This window comes from Ovis canadensis, chromosome 1 (assembly GCF_042477335.2).
Source record: "Ovis canadensis isolate MfBH-ARS-UI-01 breed Bighorn chromosome 1, ARS-UI_OviCan_v2, whole genome shotgun sequence".
Taxonomy (NCBI): domain Eukaryota; kingdom Metazoa; phylum Chordata; class Mammalia; order Artiodactyla; family Bovidae; genus Ovis; species Ovis canadensis.
The window spans coordinates 188,948,152-188,966,868 of record NC_091245.1 but is presented as its reverse complement, the minus strand read 5'-3'; the positions used below and the strand labels follow the sequence as shown (position 1 = coordinate 188,966,868).

Below are 18,717 nucleotides of genomic sequence, written 5' to 3'. Positions count from 1 at the left end.
AGAAAAACATAACATGCTACCACTAATCAAAAGAAAGTTAAAGAGCTAAAATAGCAATATTAACTTTAGACAAAGCAGACATCAGAATAATAAATATTATCAGGGATAAAGATGGGCATAAAATAATGATAAAAGGGTCAATTCTCCAAGAAGATGTAACAAATCTTAGTGTATATACACCTAACAACATACATTAAAATACATGAGAAAAAAACTGATATGCAGGAACAAAGAGAAGTATTTATTAATATAGTTGGAGACTTCAACATCAGGCAGAAAGTCAGTTAGAAAATTAGTTGAAGGCTCCAACACCCAGGCAGAAAGTCAGAATATAGGTGACCAGTAGAGCAGTAGCAAACAATTTGATCTAACTGACATTTCTATATTACTTCAACTAAAATAACAAAATATAGCCTGTTTAGGCTCATAAGAAATATTTACTAAGGCAGACACATTCTGAAATAAAACACACATTAGCAAATTAGAAACACAGGAATTACATAAAGTGAATTTTCAAACATGATGGAACTGAACTAGAAATCAAATGCAGAAAGGTACCTGAGAAATCCCTATCCATTAGAGATAAATATCTAAATAAAGCATGGTTCATAGAAGAAATCTCAAAAAAATACTTATATAGGATACAGTAAAAGCAGTGCTAACAGGAAAATTTACAGCACTAAGTGAATGTTTTAGAAAATAAAACAAGCATTACGGTTACCAAAGGGGAAAGGTGGAAGGGAGGGATGAATTATAAGTTTGGGATGAACATATATACACTATTATATATAAAACAGATAATCAACAAGAATATATAGTATACCACAAGGAACTATATTTAATATTGTGTAATAAGCTATATGTAAAAAGAATGTAAAAAATGGATATATGTATGTGTATATATAATTGAACCACTTTGCTGTACACCTGAAACACACTAATCAACTATGAAATAAAATTCAAACAATAAAATGAAATAAACATATAATTATATAAAATAGAAAATAAAAGTTAAAGAAAGAGTTCTAAAACCAATACTCTAACATTGTACCTTAGGAAACTAGAGAAAGGAGAGCAATTTAAAACTAAAGCAAGAATAATAAAATAAATAGTAAAAATTAGAGCAAAAGTAAAAAAAAAAGAGAGAGAGAGAAAATTAACAAAACCAAAAGCTTGCTACTGGAGGTGATGGAATTCCAGTTGAGCTATTTCAAATCCTGAAAGATGATGCTGTGAAAGAGCTGCACTCAATATGCAAGCAAATTTGGAAAACTCAGCAGTGGCCACAGGACTGGAAAAGGTCAGTTTTCATTCCAATCCCAAAGAAGGGCAATGCCAAAGAATGTTCAAACTACTGCACAGTTCTACTCATCTCACACGCTAGTAAAGTAATGCTCAAACTTCTCCAAGCCAGGCTTCAGCAATACATGAACCGTGAACTTCCAGATGTTCAAGCTGGTTTCAGAAAAGGTGAGGAACCAGAGATCAAATTGTCAACTTCTGCTGGATCATGGAAAAAGCAAGAGAGTTCCAGAAAAACATCTCTTTCTGCTTTATTGACTATGCCAAAGCCTTTGACTGTGTGGATCACAATAAACTGTGGACAATTCTGAGAGATGGGAATACCAGACCACCTGACCTGCCTCTTGAGAAACCTCTATGCAGGTCAGGAAGCGACAGAACTGGACATGGAACAACAGACTGGTTCCAAATAGGAAAAGGAGTACGTCAAGGCTGTATATTGTCACCCTGCTTATTTAACTTCTATGCAGAGCACATGATGAGAAACGCTGGGCTGCAAGAAGCACAAGCTGGAATCAAGATTGCTGGGAGAAATATCAATAACCTCAGATATGCAGATGACACCACCCTTATGGCAGAAAGTGAAGAGGAGCTAAAAAGCCTCTTGATGAAAGTGAAAGAGGAGAGTGAAAAAGTTGGCTTAAAGCTCAACATTCAGAAAACGAAGATCATGGCATGTGGTCCCATCACTTCATGGGAAATAGATAGGGAAACAGTGGAAACAGTGTCAGACTTTATTTTTCAGGGCTCCAAAATCACTGAAGATAGTGACTGTAGCCATGAAATTAAAAGACACTTACTCTTTGGAAGGGAAGTTATGACCAACCTAGATAGCATATTCAAAAGCAGAGACACTACTTTGCCAACAAAGGTCCGTCTAGTCAAGGCTATGGTTTTTCCAGTGGTCATGTATGGATGTGAGAGTTGGACTGTGAAGAAAGCTGAGCACCAAAGAATTGATGCTTTTGAACTGTGCTGTTGGAGAAGACTCTTGAGAGTCCCTTGGACTGCAAGGAGATCCAACCAGTCCATTCTGAAGGAGATCAGCCCTGGGATTTCTTTGGAAGGAATGATGCTAAAGCTGAAACTCCAGTACTTTGGCCACCTCATGTGAAGAGTTGACTCATTGGAAAAGACCCTGATGCTGGGAGGGATTGGGGGCAGGAGGAAAAGGGGACGGCAGAGGATGAAATAGCTGGATGGCATCACCGACTCGATGGACGTGAGTTTGACTGAACTCCAGGAGATGGTGATGGACAGGGAGGCCTGGCGTGCAGCGATTCATGGGGTCGCAAAGATTCGGACACGACTGAGCAACTGAACTAACTGACTGAAAGGCTTGTTCTTTGAAAGGATTAATAACATTGATAAGCCTCTAGCCAGGCTAACCAAGAGCAAAAGAGAGACAACACAGTTGCCAATGTCAGAAACAAAGAGGATCATCATGTTAATCCCCTGGATATTATAAGGATCATTACAGAATAATATGAAAAATTTTCTGTCTACAAGTTTGATAACCTATATGAAATGGTCTAACTACTTTTAAGGACACAAATTACTAAAATTCACACAAAGAAAAGTTAATCTGAATAAGTATTGAGAGGTTGAGATACTGAATAATATCCTCAAACTGAGAAGGAACTTTAAGACTGAAAACTGAAGGTGGCATCTCTATAAAGTACAATTATGAAGTTTATTGGAGTGTCTTACACAAAGGTAGGATTCGGCAGACAACTGCAGCTGCACTACAAGGTGAAAGGGGTACAGAGAGATGTAAAAGGGCCAAAGCCCTTTTTTGTAAACACAGATTCTGTATTTACAGAATCTGACTACTAAGTGAGAAGCATGTCCACACAAATAGGAACCAGGGCTTCCTCCCAACCTATCGCAGTTTCATGACCATTGAGCATCTGTATCAGCATAAGGCATTCTTTCAGCTTTTGTAACAGATACTGCTTCTGCTGCTAAGGTAAAAGTAGATAGGGGACTTATCTGGTTTGGGCATATTTCTTGTGAGTAAGCTAAAGGTCAGTCCCACAGAAAGAGGTAGGATTAGTAACTCAGGCCTAAGATGGAGCTGACAAAATGGAGTCAGCATTGTTCAGTCACACAGTAGGGTTACACCTATTAAAGAAACTGAATAAATTAATAATATTTCAAAAAAAAAAAAAAAGGAAACAAAGCACCAGGCCTAGATGGGTTCATTAGTGAATTCCACTAAACACTTAAGAAAAAAAAAAAAAAAGTTATCTGCAGTCTCTTCCAGAAAACAGAAGCATAGGCAACACTTTCTAACTCTCTGAGGCTAAGGTGCAATTGAGTTCAGCTTAATCACTCAGTCGTGTCTGACTCTTTGCGACCCCATGAATCACAGCATGCCAGACCTCCCTGTCCATCATCAACTCCCGGAGTTCACCAACTCACATGAATCGAGTCGGTGATGCCATCCAGCCATCTCATCCTCTGTCATCCCCTTCTCCTCCTGCCCCCAATCCCTCCCAGCATCAGAGTCTTTTCCAAGGAATCAACTCTTCGCATGAGGTGGCCAAAGTACTGGAGTTTCAGCTTTAGCATCATTCCTTCCAAAGAAATCCCAGGGCTGATCTCCTTCAGAATGGACTGGTTGGATCTCCTTGCAGTCCAAAGGACTCTCAAGAGTCTTCTCCAACACCACAGTTCAAAAGCATCAACTGTTTGGCGTTCAGCTTTCTTTATAGTCTAACTCTCACATCCATACACGACCATTGGAAAAATCATAGCCTTGACTAAATGGAACTTTGTTGCCAAAGCAATGTCTCTGCTTTCAATAAACTATCTAGGTTGGTCATAACTTTTCTTCCAAGGAGTAAGTGTCTTTTAATTTCATGGCTGCAATCGTCATCTGCAGTGATTTTGGAGCCCAAAAAATAAAGTCTGACTGTTTCCACTGTTTCCCCATCTATTTCCCATGAAGTGATGGGACCACATGCCATGATCTTCGTTTTCTGAATGTTGAGCTTTAAGCCAACTTTTTCACTCTCCTCTTTCACTTTCATCAAGAGGCTTTTTAGCTCCTCTTCACTTTCTGCCATAAGGGTGGTGTCATCTGCATATCTGAGGTTATTGATATTTCTCCCGGCAATCTTGATTCCAGCTTGTGCTTCTTGCAGCCCAGTGTTTCTCATCATGTGCTCTGCATAGAAGTTAAATAAGCAGGGTGACAATATACAGCCTTGACGTACTCCTTTTCCTATTTGGAACCAGTCTGTTGTTCCATGTCCAGTTCTAATTGTTGCTTCTTGACCTGCATACAGATTTCTCAACAGGCAGGTCAGGTGGTCTGGTATTCCCATCTCTCTCAGAATTGTCCACAGTTTATTGTGATCCACACAGTCAAAGGCTTTGGCATAGTCAATAAAGCAGAAATAGATGTTTTTCTGGAACTCTCTTGCTTTTTCCATGATCCAGCAGATGTTGGCAATTTGATCTCTGGTTCCTCTGCCTTTTCTGAAACCAGCTTGAACATCTGGAATTTCATGGTTCACATACTGCTGAAGCCTGGCCTGGAGAATTTTGAGCATTATTTTACTAGCATGTGAGATGAGTGCAATTTTGCGGTAGTTTAAGGTTAGCTAAAACGGAAATCAAAGATATTATAAGAAAGGAAAATGACAGACCAATGACTCTCATGAATATACATGGAAAAATCTTCAACAAGATATTAACAAATCAAAATTTTCAAATGTGTAAAGATAATTCTACACTACAACTCCATGTTGGCTTAAAACTCAACATTCAGAAAACAAAGATCATGGCATCTGGTCCTGTCACTTCATGGCAAATTTATGGGGAAACAGTGACAGACTTTATTTTGGGGGGCTTCAAAATCATTGCAGATGGTGACTTCAGCCATGAAATTAAAAGACACTCACTCCTTGGAAAAAAGTTATGACCAACCTAGATAGCATATTAAAAAGCAGAGACATTACTTTGCCAACAAAGATCCATCTAGTCAAGGCTATGGTTTCTCTAGTAGTCATGTGTGGATGTGAGAGTTGGACTATAAAGAAAGCTGAGCATCGAAAAATTGATGCTTTTGAACTGTGGTGTTGGAGAAGACTCTTGAGAGCCCCTTAGACTGCAAGGAGATCTAACCAGTCCATCCTAAAGGAAATCAGTCCTGAATACTCACTGGAAGGACTGATGCTGAAGCTCAAACTGCAATACTTTGACCACCTTATGTGAAGAACTGACTTATAGGAAAAGACCCTGATGCTGGGAAAGACTGAAGGTGGGAGGAGAAGGGGATGATAGAAGATGAGATGGTTGGATGCATCACCGACTCAATGGTCAGGAGTTTGAGTAAACTCCAGGAATTGGTGATGGACAGGGAAGCCTGGATTGCTGCAATCCATGGCATCACAAGGAGCTGGACACAACTGAACAGACTGATTGATAACTCCATGTGATTTATTCTAGGTATGTAAGACTATTTCAATATTTGAAAATCAATTAATGTAATTATATCACCCATCTAAAGAAGAAAAATCATTATCAATCGAGGTAGGAAAACACTTGAAAAATTGCAGCCCTCATTCATAAAAAAAGAAACCAAAACTTTATTCCCTTTCTTGTCCTCTCTGACTTCAATTCTGTGTTAACTGAATACTATTCAACCACAGTCAAATGACTAAAGTTTCTATTGTTGATAACATCATTAATGTACTAAAACAGCTACTACAGATATCATCATTAATGTACAAATTCATTTTGTTTCTCCAGGCCAAGATGAACTAACAGAACCCTGAGCCATTGACAACCTGCCTGAGAATCATAAACCAGAGGCATCCTGACTCCCGGAACTAGAGGAAAACATAGGAAGAACATTTTTTTGACATAAATCACAGCAATAACTTTTCAACCTCCTAGAATAATGGAAATAAAAACAAAAATAAACAAATGGGACCTAATTAAACTCAAAAAGTTTCGCACAGCAAAGGAAACCATAAACAAAAAGAGGAGTCACAGGATGGGAGAAAATATTTGCAAATCAAATGACTGACAAGGAGTTAATCTCCAAAATCTACAAACAGCTCCTGCAGCTCAGTGTCAAAAAAACAAACAACCCAATCAAAAAATAGGCAGCAGACCTAAACAGATATTTCTCCAAAGAAGACATAGAGATGGCCAAGAAACACATGAAAAGATTACCAACACTGCTAATTATCAGAGAAACACAAATCAAAACCATAATGAGATATCACACCACACTAGTCAGAACGGCCATCATCAAAAAGTCTACAAACAATTTTTCACAGAACGATAACAAATAATTTCACAAATTTGTATGGAAATACAAAAAATCTTGAATAGTCAAAGCAATCATGAGAAAGAAGAATGGAACTGGAGGAATCAACCTGCCTGGCTTCAGGCTATACTACAAAGCCATAGTCATCAAGGCAGTATGGTACTGGCACAAAGACAGAAATATAGATCAATGGAACAAAATAGAAAGCCCAGAGATAAATTCACGCACCCATGGACACCTTATCTTCAACAAAGGAGGCAAGAATATACAATGGAGAAAAGACAATCTCTTTAACAAGTGGTGCTGGGAAAACTGGTCAACCACTTGTAAAATAATGAAACTAGAATACTTTCTAACACCAAACACAAAAATAAACTCAAAATGGATCAAAGATCTAAACATAAGACCAGAAACTATAAAACTCATAGAGGAAAACGTAGGCAAAATACTCCGACATAAATCACAGCAGGATCCTCTATGACTCACCTCCCAGAGTAATGGAAATAAAAGCAAAAATAAACAATGGGACCTAATTAAACTTAAAAGCTTTTGCACAACGAAGGAAACTATATGCAAGGTGAAAAGACAGCCTTCAGAAAATAACAGCAAACAAAGCAACTGACAAAGAATCAATCTCAAAAATATACAAGTAACTCCTACAGCTCAATTCCAGACAAATAAACAACCCAATCAAAAAATGGGCCAAAGAACTAAACAGACATCTCTCCAAAGAAGACATATAGATTGCTAAAAAACATGAAAACATGCTCAACATTACTCATTATCAGAGAAATGCAAATCAAAACCACAATGAGGTACTATTTCACGCCAGTCAGAATGGCTGCGATCCAAAAGTCTACAAGCAATAAATGCTGGAGAGGGTGTGGAGGAAAGGGAACACTCTTACACTTTTGTTGGGAATGCAAACTAGTACAGCCACTATGGAGAACAGCGTGGAGATTCTTTAAAAAACTGGAAGTAGAACTGCCATATGACCCAGCAATCCCACTGCTGGGCATACACACCAAGGAAACCAGAATTGAAAGAGACACGTGTACCTCAACGTTGATCGAATCACTGTTTATAATAGCCAGGACATGGAAGCAACCTAGATGTCCATCAGCAGATGAACAGATAAGAAAGCTGTGGTACATATACACAATGGAATATTACTCAACCATTAAAAGAATACATTTGAATCAGTTCTAATGAGGTGGATGAAACTGGAGTCTATTATACAGAGTGAAGTAAGCCAGAAAGAAAAACACCAATACAGTATACTAACACACATATATGGAATTTAGAAAGATGGTAACGATAACCCTATATGTGAGACAGCAAAAGAGACACAGATATATACAACAGTCTTTTGGACTCTGTGGGGGAAGGCAAGGGTGGGATGATTCGAGAGAATAGCATTGAAACATGTATATTACTATATGTGAAACAGACCACCAGTCCAGGTTCAATGCATGAGACAGGGTGCTCAGGGCTGGTGCACTGGGATGACCCAGAGGGATGGGATGGGGAGGGAGGTGGGAGGATGGCTCAGGATGGGGAACACATGTACACCCATGGCTGATTCATGTCAATGTATGGCAAAACTTCTACAATATTGTAAAGTATGTAGCCTCCAATTAAAATAAATTTTTAAAATAAATAAATAAATAAAGTCTACAAACAATAACTAAATGCTGGAGAGGGTGTGAAGAAAAAAAGTGAAAACCATGGTCTGAAAGGATAGATGAACCCAATGTTCACTGCAGCACTGTTTACAATAGCCAAGACATCGAAGCAACCTAAATGTCTATCTACAGAGAAATGGAAAAAGAAATGTGTTGTGGTACATAAATACGACGGAATTAAAATGATCAAAATAATGTCATTTGCAGCAACATAAACGGACCTGGAGAGTATAATACGTGAAGTCAGAGAAAGATAAATATCATATGATATCACTTGTATATGGAGTCTAAAAAAATGATAAATGAACTTATTTACACAAAAGAAACAGTCACAGACTTAGAAAACAAACTTATGACTACAAAGGGGAAAGGTGGTAGGGGAGGGACAGATTGGAAGTCTTTGACTGATATATACACTCTATTTTGTTTAAAATAGATAACCAACAAGGATCTATTGGATAGTACAGGGAACTCTTCTCAGTATTCTGTAACAGCCTAAATGGAAATAGAGTTTGAAAAAGAATACACACACACACATATGTATAACTGAATCACTTTGCTATACACCTGAAAATAACCTGTGTTACAGGTTAATAAGCTACACCCCAATATAAAATAAAAATTTTAAACAAGAACATGTGGATACACACACACACACACACAAAATGGAATATTACTCAGTCTCAAAAGAATGAAATATTTTCTTTTACAGCAACATGGATAGCCCTAGAGAATATCATACTAAGTGCAGTCAGACAAAGAAAAATAATATATATTACTTATATGTGAAATATTAAAAAATAAGCCAAATGAATCTATTTACAAAGCAGGAACAGACTCACAGACATAGAAAACCAACTATGGTTACCAAAGGGGATGTGGAGGGATAGATTAGGAGCATGGGGTTAATGAATACACACTACTACATACAGAACAGATTAGTAACAAGGATTTATTGTATAACTCAGGAAACAATATTCAATAGCTTATCTCACTCCCCTATAATGAAAAATGATCTGAAAAAAATATATATATATAACTGAATCACTTTTCTGTACACCTGAAGCAAACACAATATTGTAAATCAGCTTTACCTTGATTTAAAAGGAAGAAGAAAAGAATGAAAGACAGGAAATCACTTCAGATACTACTGTGAAGGCCAATAAATTTAAAAATTCTGATGAACAGGACAAATTTCTTCAAAAGCACAACTTACCAAAACTGACTGAAGGTAAAAAAGAATATCTGAGTATTCTTAAAACTACTAAAGAAATGAATATGCCATTTAAAATCTTACCTCAGAGAAAACCCAGGTTCAGATGCTTTACTGGTGAATCTTTTTTTTTTTTTCCAAATTTTAAGGAAGAAATGACACCAATCTTTCACAAGTATTGATAGAATATAGAAAAGAGGAAACATTTCCCCATTCATTCTATAAGATGAAAATAACTATGACGTGAGAACCTAGCAGAGAACTCAAAAGAAAGGAAATTTCTATGCTAAACTCTTGTTAACATAGATATTAAACTCTTAAACAACTTATTAGCAAAACATTAGCAAATGGAGCACATATAATAATGCTAGTATATCACAAAATTATATTTATTCTGGGAATACAAGTGTCATTTAACATGTAAAAAAATCAAGTGATGTCATTTACCACATTAACAGATTTTAAAAAAGAAAAAACAACATGATCACAATAGATGCATAAGAACTACATGATAAAATTCAGTATTCATTCATGATTTATACATATATATCCCCTTATAAAAATTAGGAGCAAAAGAAACTTCTTGATAACAAAGAGTATCTACTTAAAAACCTACAGCAAATATATACTAAATAATGAAATAATAAAAAATAATCTCCCTAAAAAAAATTGTCCTTGAACTTCTTATTCAATATTGTGCTGGAAGCCTATGATGAACAGATTCCAATGCTGTCCCCATGATCATCACTTCCTGATATCCTTGCCTTTGCATAAATCCACTTCCCCTTCAGTGTGTCAGGACCTATGATTTGCTTTTAATCAGTTGAAAATGGCAAGAGTCATGAGATATCACTTTCATGTCTAAATTACATGTGACTGTAACATTCATCTTATCAGAAGACTCTGTTACTGGCTCTGAAGAAGGAAGCTGCTAAGCTGTCAGCTGGCTTTTGGAGAAAGACATATGGCAAGCAACTGACAGTGGTTTCCGGTCAACAGCCAGCAAAAACTAAGGCCTTCAATCCACCAACTTCCTAGGGAACAGAACACTGCCAATAACCAAATAAGTTTGAAAATAGATCCTTTCCCAATCAAGCCTCAGATGAGGCCACAGCCCTGAAAGTCATGTTAATTGTAGTTCTGTGAGATCCTGATACAGAAACTCATCTAGGCCACTCCTAGTTTTCAGATAGAGAAACTCTGAGATGAGAAATAAATGCTGTTAAAAAAAAGAAAGAAATGTATGCTGTTTTAAGCCACTGAGTTTGTGGTAATATTGTCACATAGCAATAAATAACTAATACAAGGTCTTAACCCCAGTACAATAGTAAAAATAAATATAAATACATATGAAACTATAAAGAAGAAAATAAAACTATTATTATTTGAAGATGACTGTGTACCTAGAAAAGTCTACAGGAAGCTATTAGAATTATTCCTTGAATTTAAGCAAAGTCACTAGATACAAGGTCAACACATAAAAATAAATTATATTTCCAGGGATTTCCAGTTCAAGATGGCAGAGTATAAGGACATGCGCTCATATCCCTCTCAAGAACACCAAAATCACAACAGGCTCTTGAACAACCATTGACAGGAGAATGTTGGAAACCACCAAAAAAAGATATCCCATGTCCAAAAACAAAGAAGCCACAGAAAGATGGTAGGAGGTGCACAATCAGGATAAAATCAAATCTCATACCTACCAGGTGGGTAACCCACAAATTGGAGAACAGTAATACCAAAGAATCTCTCCCACTGTTGTGAAGGTTCTGAACCCCACATCAGGCTTCCCAGCCTGGGCATCCAACAAAGGGACTGTGAATCCTGAGGCAATCTGACCGTGAAGGCCAGCAGGATTTGCTTATAGGACTTCCAGAGGACTGAGGGAAACAGAGACTCCAATCTTAGATGGCACAAACAAAATCTTGCATGCACCAAGACCCAGAGGAAAGGGGCAGCGACCCCACAGGAGACTGAACCAAAACTATCTGCTAATGTTGGACAGTCTCCTGTGGAGGTGTGGGTCAGCAGGGGCTCACCACAGGGACAGGGGCACCTGTCTGGGAAGGTCCCCCTTAGAGTAAACCCTCTTAGAGGTTATTAACCTGACCATAGACAGAGGGCTGTGTTGCCTCAGGCCAAACAACTAACAGGCAGGGAGTACAAAAACTGTCAGCAGATAATTGGATTAAAGCTTTACTGAGCAAGGCCCTGTCCACCAGAGCAAGACCCAGTTTTTCCCACCACCAGTCCCTCCCATCGGGAAGCTTACAAAAGTCTCTTAGCCTCCTCCATCATAGAGCAGACAGAAGAAGCAAGAAATACCACAGTTCCACAGTGGCTAGAACAAAAAGCACAACACAGAAAGTAAATCAGGATGAAAAAGCAGAAAGTATGTCCCAGATGAAGGAACAAGATAAAACCCCAGAAAAACAACTAAATGAAGTGGAGATAGGCAACCTTCCAGGAAAAGAATTCAGAATAATGATAGTGAAGATGATACAGGATCTAGGAAAAATAATGGAGAGCCAAGAAATGTTTACCAAAGACCGAAAAGAACTAAAGAACAAACAGAGATGAGTAATACTCTAGAAGGAATCAACAGCAGAATGATTGCAGCAGAAGATCAGATAAATGACCTGGAGGACAGAATGGTGGAAATCACTGTCACAGAACAGAATATAGAAAAAAGAATAAATTATATTTCTATATTCTAACAAAAATAATACAGAAAATGACATATAATTATCATCATGTACAACTTATATTAGATATACTGTCATTTTATCATCATGTACAATTTTCAATAGCATTTAAAATTAGGCTTTAGCACTACGTGAACCATGAAATTCCTGATGTTCAAGCTGGTTTTAGAAAAGACAGAGGAACCAGAGATCAAACTGCCAACATCCGCTGGATCATGGAAAAAGCAAGAGAGTTCCAGAAAAACATCGATTTCTGCTTGATTGACTATGCCAAAGCCTTTGACTGTGTGGATCACAATAAACTGTGGACAATTCTGAAAGAGATGGGAATACCAGACCACCTGACCTGCCTCTTGAGAAATCTGTATGCAGGTCAGGAAGCACCAGTTAGAACTGGACATGGAACAACAGACTGGTTCCAAATAGGAAAAGGAGTATGTCAAGGCTGGATATTGTCACCCTGCTTATTTAACTTCTATGCAGAGCACATCATGAGAAACGCTGGACTGGAAGAAACACAAGCTGGAATCAAGATTGCTGGGAGAAATATCAATAACCTCAGATATGCAGATGACACCACCCTTATGGCAGAAAGTGAAGAGGAGCTAAAAAGCCTCTTGATGAAAGTGAAAGAGGAGAGTGAAAAAGTTGGCTTAAAGCTCAACATTCAGAAAACGAAGATCATGGCATGTGGTCCCATCACTTTGTGGGAAATAGATGGGGGAACAGTGGAAACAGTGTCAGACTGTATTTTTCGGGCTCCAAAATCACTGCAGATGGTGACTGCAGCCATGAAATTAAAAGACACTTACTCCTTGGAAGAAAAGTTATGACCAACCTAGATAGCATATTGAAAAGCAGAGACATTACTTTGCTGACTAAGGTCCGTCTAGTCAAGGCTATGGTTTTTCCTGTGGTCATGTATGGATGTGAGAGTTGGACTGTGAAGAAGGCTGAGCAACGAAGAATTGATGCTTTTGAACTGTGGTGTTGGAGAAGACTCTTGAGAGTCCCTTGGACTGCAAGGAGATCCAACCAGTCCATTCTGAAGGAGATCGGCCCTGGGATTTCTTTGGAAGGAATGATGCTAAAGCTGAAACTCCAGTACTTTGGCCACCTGATGTGAAGAGTTGACTCATTGGAAAAGACTCTGATGCTGGGAGGGATTGGGGGCAGGAGGAGAAGGGGAAGACAGAGGATGGGATGGCTGGATGGCATCACTGACTCGATGGACGTGAATCTGAGTGAACTCCGGGAGTTGGTGATGGACAGGGAGGCCTGGTGTGCTGCAATTCATGGGGTCGCAAAGAGTCAGACACGACTAAGCGACTGAACTGAACTGAAACACAACAAAAATGTAGAAGACCTCTACAGAGAAAACTATAAATGTTATTTAGAGAAATCAAAGAATACCTAAGTGGTGGGATATAATATATACCATGTTCAATCCCTGTCTGTGATTCATCCAATGAATCAGTGTCATCATTGTCAACAACAGTCAAACAATACTGCCATTCTCCATCATCAAGGCAATGTCAATTCTCCCCAAACTGACCTACAGCTTCAAGATGTTTCCAATCAAAATCTCAGAAAGTGTGTTTGTGGAATCTGAAAAGCAATTTCTAAAAGTTTAATGGAAATACAAAAATACAACCAGGATATATTGAAGTAGAATGGTTAATCAAATCAAAGAATACCCATTAAATTGAATACTACATAACAATGAAAATAATAAGCTACATGCAATGTGAGTGAAATCTCCAAATATAATGTTGAGCATAGGTGCAAAATACAAACAGGTATATATGTATAATTTCATATCTATAAATGTCAAAACCAACAGTTTTTGAAATCAAAATAGTGTTTGTTACATTTGAGGGTTAGGTAATAATTATTTAACACAGAGGGATTTCTGTGGTTTTAGTAATTTTCTCTTTCTTGAACTGAGTTGTTACATGAATGTAAAATTATTTTGAGGTATACAATTAATATTTACACAGTCTTGATAGTTTGGTAATATTTGCATACACACACAAGAAAAGAATAAGGAAACATTTTATGTGTTGTTAAGGAATGGTCTTGAGAATATATATAGAGAAAATTAGGTACAAAACTGTTTGCATGTTACAACCTGTGAACAGAAATGTATGATACTTTCATATTTGTCTATAAATACATAAAATAAAAAATTACATTACATATACATTTGCTTATATGTAAGGAAGAAAATCCTTCACTGTACATATGTTTTTTATCTTTGAATGTCTAACCAGGCAAATGTTAATAACTTAAGAAAAATTTTAAGGAGAAATAATTCATATTATATTTATAAAGCAATGCAGTTTTTAAAATTTGGGCTATAAATAGTTCCCAAAGCCAACATTGATGGGTCAAGTTTGCTAGAGATTTCATAAAAAAGGTTCTTAACAAAATATTTCTTCCTGGAAATTTAACTAATAATACTTAGAAATGTTTTGATGTTTTAATTATCAGAATACCACAGATAGAAAAAGAAACTGATATAATAAGTACAAATACTTTATGATCTGTATATCATAGTCTCCCTGTTGAATTTTACTTGAGAATCATATAAAATAATTCTAGGCTTTCCCCAATGTTACACAATTTATGATCAGTGATAGCAATGACTGTTAATATGCCTTAAAAGGTGAATGCTTGATTTTATTCATTTTTCAGATCATACATCACAGAAATAAAAAGTTTTTCTTCCATATGTAGGTTTATAAAGTCAGATATGAGGGGACCCAAGGATCATCAACAATTTAAGCCTGGTTGCCACCTTCAAAGATTATAAAACCAAAGATTGAAGGTGCTCTATTTAAAAAATAAATAAAAACACACTAAAATTTACAAACTATACAAACTAAATATGTATATATGTATATTACATAAGCATAAAGATATGAAAGAATGTTGCCCAACATTCCAGTCATACAAGGATTAAGCTGCAACAACTCATTGCAAGTACACCCAGAGGGGAATTCAGGAGAGAAAAACAGGATGCAGTATTCTGTTTTGGATATATGGCCCAAAGACAGTTAAGATTCCTATCTAAAAAAGAATTTCAATGGTCCCAGATTCTTACATCTTCCCATACATAGAGAAGCACTTACATCATTAACTTAAGATGTCTTCTCTTTTTGATTAGCAATAATCTTTCATGCCTGACTCTATGTTTCTCCCAGTGAAAAAAATTAATATAGATACTGGTTCCTCAGTACCATTTTTGCAGCAGTTCCTCAAAGCTTTCTGAGAAGCTATCTTCCAGGCCATATAGTTCCCAGTAAGACACTCAATAAAACTTCACTCACAACTCTCACACTGTATATCTGTCTTTCAGTTGACAGGTATATAGAAATTTACATAGTTAAATGGCCTATTTAGGAGGGCTTAGAGTTCCCAAAGATGCTTGTTTAAATTCTTCTTTGCTGACTTAAGCCTTGCCTTCACCATACATTTAAGGATTTTTATTCTCTCCACAATAAATAGTGACATTAATGATTATTCTCAATGTTAAGATAGTTTATCTCTCTCAAAATGATAAATAAGTTTTTGTAAGCATTAAAATAGGCAACCCCAGATAGTTACATGTAAAAGAATGAAATTACACTTAACACTATACACAAAAACAAACTCAAAATGGATTTAAGACCTAAATTCAAGGCCAGACACTATAAAAGTCTTAGAGGAAAACACAAGCAGAACACTTTTAACATAAATTGCAGCAAGATCTTTTTTGAACTACCGTCTAGAGTAATGAAAATAACAACAACAAAAAAATGGGACCTAATTAAACTTAAAGGCTTTTATATGGCAAAAGAAGCCATAAACAAAACAAAAAGACAGCCCTCAAAATGGGAGAAAACATTTGCAAATGAAGCAACCAACAAGGGATTAATCTCCAAAATATATAAACAGCTCATGTAGCTCAATATAAAAAAATGATAACCCAATGAAAAATTGCACAGATCTAAATAGACATTTCTCCAAAGAAGACATAAAGATGGCCAACAAATACATAAAAAGATGCTCAACATTACTAATTATTAAGATTAAAGAAATTCAAATCAAAACTACAATGATCTATCATCTCACACTGATCAAAATGGCCATCATCAAAAAGTCACAAATAATAAATGCTGGAGAGAATGTGGAGAAAAGGGAACTGTTGGTGGGAATGTAAATCAGTATAGCCACTATAGAGAACTGTATGGATGGTCCTCAAAAATCTACAAACAAAACTGCCTTATGACCCAGCTATCCCACTTCTGAGCATATAATCCAGAGAAAATCATAATTCAAAAAGATACATGCACCCCAATGTTCACTGCAGCACTATTTACAATAGCCAGGAAACAGAAGCAACCTAAAAGTTCATCAACAGAAGACTGGTTAAAGAAGATGTGGTACATATAGACAGTGGACTGTTACTTAGCCATAAAATGGAACTAAATAGTCCATTTGCAGAGACGTGGATAGATCTGGAGATTGTCATACAGAGTGAAGTAAATCAGAAGAAGAAAAACAAACATCACGTAAAGTCACTTACATGTGGAATCTAGAAAAATGGTATAGATAAACTCATTTGCAAACCAGAAAGAGAGAGACATATGTAGAGAACAAACTTAGAGATACCAAGGGGAAGGGGTGTTGCGATGAATTGGGAGTTTGGATTGACATATACACACTGCTGCTGCTGCTGCTGCTAAGTCGTGTCAGTCGTGTCCACCTCTGTGTGACCCCATAGACGGCCTCCTACCAGGCTCCTCTGTCCCTGGGATTCTCCAGGCAAGAACACTGGAGTGGGTTGCCATTTCCTTCTCCAATGCATGAAAGTGAAAAGTGAAAGTGAAGTCGCTCAGTCCTGTCCGACTCTTAGCAACCTCATGGACTGCAGCCTACCAGGCTCCTCCCTCCAAGGGATTTTCCAGGCAAGAATACTGGAGTGGGGTGCCATTGCCTTCTCTGATATACACACTACTATGCATAAAATAGATAACTAATTAGAACCTACTGTTTAGCAAAGGGAGCTCTACTCTATGCTTTGTGGTGACCTAAATGGGAAGGAAATCTAAAAAAGAAGTGATACATGTATACATATAACAGATTCGCTTTGATGTACAGCAGAAACTAACACAACATTGGTAAAGCAACTATATTCCAATAAAAGTTAATTTAAAATATAGGTAATGCCTACAAAGTTCCCAGTGTTTAAATTTGTCCAGAATCTGTCAGCTTGCTTTTACATTGCTACCAGTTAAATACACCTCGATTGAGTTAATAAAATTATAATTAGAAATCATCATCATCAATCATTTCTTCTCCCCAAAATGGCTTTAAAAGGAAACAGAACATTTCCTTCAACAATCCAGTTGTAAGGGGGAAAAAACTCATTCTGCTTATCTACACAAAATTGTAGGGCCAGATCTACTCAAAATATTGACAAACAAAAAATGCTACAAGCAGAGAAAGAGATAAAATCAACAGGGCAATACCTGAGTAGGTACTATTTTTAGCAGTAAAGATACAAGGAAACGTATAACAACTCTTGACTAATCTTTCAGTTTTTCATATCATGTATTAATTTCTGCTACATTACTTATATTAAAATTTAAGATAAACCAAAATTAGATCGATATGAAGAAAGAAGTTCTACCTAGTTTTAGCAAATAGCTAAAACAGAAATTTTCTCCACTCAAAAAAATACTGGATATAATAAAAACTTTCATTGATGCTGATTCCAAAATACTGTGGATAGAATACTCATGAATATTACTCAGAACATTGAAGGTTAAGTAATATGCAAATGAGAAGAAAAAGTTCCAGGTAGAAAAAAGAATGTCTGTATAGATGCCATTGTTTCTTCTCATCAAACCTATAAACACACATTTACTTCATTAGGCTCTGCCTATATAGTGATGATTCCATATGAACTATAACCATCCAACAAAATAAAATAAGTACTTTCTTGAGTTCTCAGCAGTGACTGTCTCTATTATCTACCTACCTCAGTTGTGACTAGCACTTGCTAATTTGTATAAATTGATCTCTCAGAGATTTCTCTTTCATTAATATCAAATTTTCCTGTTCTAGCCCTTCATAATCACTGCAAAAAGCCTGCTGCTTCCCAAATAATAATAAAAATAATAAAATCATTTGATAGTTAAATAACAGAGATGGTTAATAAAATACAAATTTTACTTCATCTTGAGATGGATTATCAGCTAAGTAGATGTCTGTGATATTCTAGCTCTGGTTAAAACAAAGACTAGAAACATTAAAATTTTGTACAGTTTCAAATAAAATCTAATAATTCTTCCATATCTGTTCTAATAATTGCCCCATATCTTTCAATTTTTTTCCAATTATTATTTCACTCTAAAATGGAAGAATTTGAATTCTGATCAATAAATCATCTCTGAAAATGTTAATCTTGAATGTATACTGTTGCTCAACACCTAGTACCAACAATTTTGGATGTCTAAAATCTCTGTCTGATAT

General features: G+C 36.6%; 1 protein-coding gene across 2 annotated transcripts in view; it reads right to left on the bottom strand.

The window, feature by feature from the left end:
* STXBP5L (syntaxin binding protein 5L) overlaps positions 1–18,717 on the bottom strand; it is a 324,426-nt gene that overhangs the window by 220,580 nt on the left and 85,129 nt on the right. The gene's annotated exons all lie outside the window — the stretch shown is intronic.